Here is a 290-nt window from a genome sequence, read left to right on the forward strand (position 1 = left end):
GAGGGTGGCAGCCTAAGGGCCCGCGGCGACGCAGACGAGACCGGAGAGCACGAAGGTAGGTCCCTCTTCCCTTTGGACGAGCCAAGCCTGCAGGCCCCCGGCGTACGGCTTGGGCTGACAAGCCAAGGGTCACGGCCGGGTTTCCCGCCTGCCCGCGCCCGCAGGACGACGACACGGTGCCGCAACACCACGGTGTACAGAGCACGGTGGAGGGAGATACGGTGGGGACACTGCACTGTAATTCCTAAAGGCAACTTTTCGAGATGTTGCCTTTATTGTTACTCCCCAGG

The sequence above is a fragment of the Frankliniella occidentalis genome, unplaced genomic scaffold, assembly GCF_000697945.3.
Source record: "Frankliniella occidentalis isolate FOCC.00 unplaced genomic scaffold, Focc_3.1 Scaffold578, whole genome shotgun sequence".
Taxonomy (NCBI): Eukaryota; Metazoa; Arthropoda; class Insecta; order Thysanoptera; family Thripidae; genus Frankliniella; species Frankliniella occidentalis.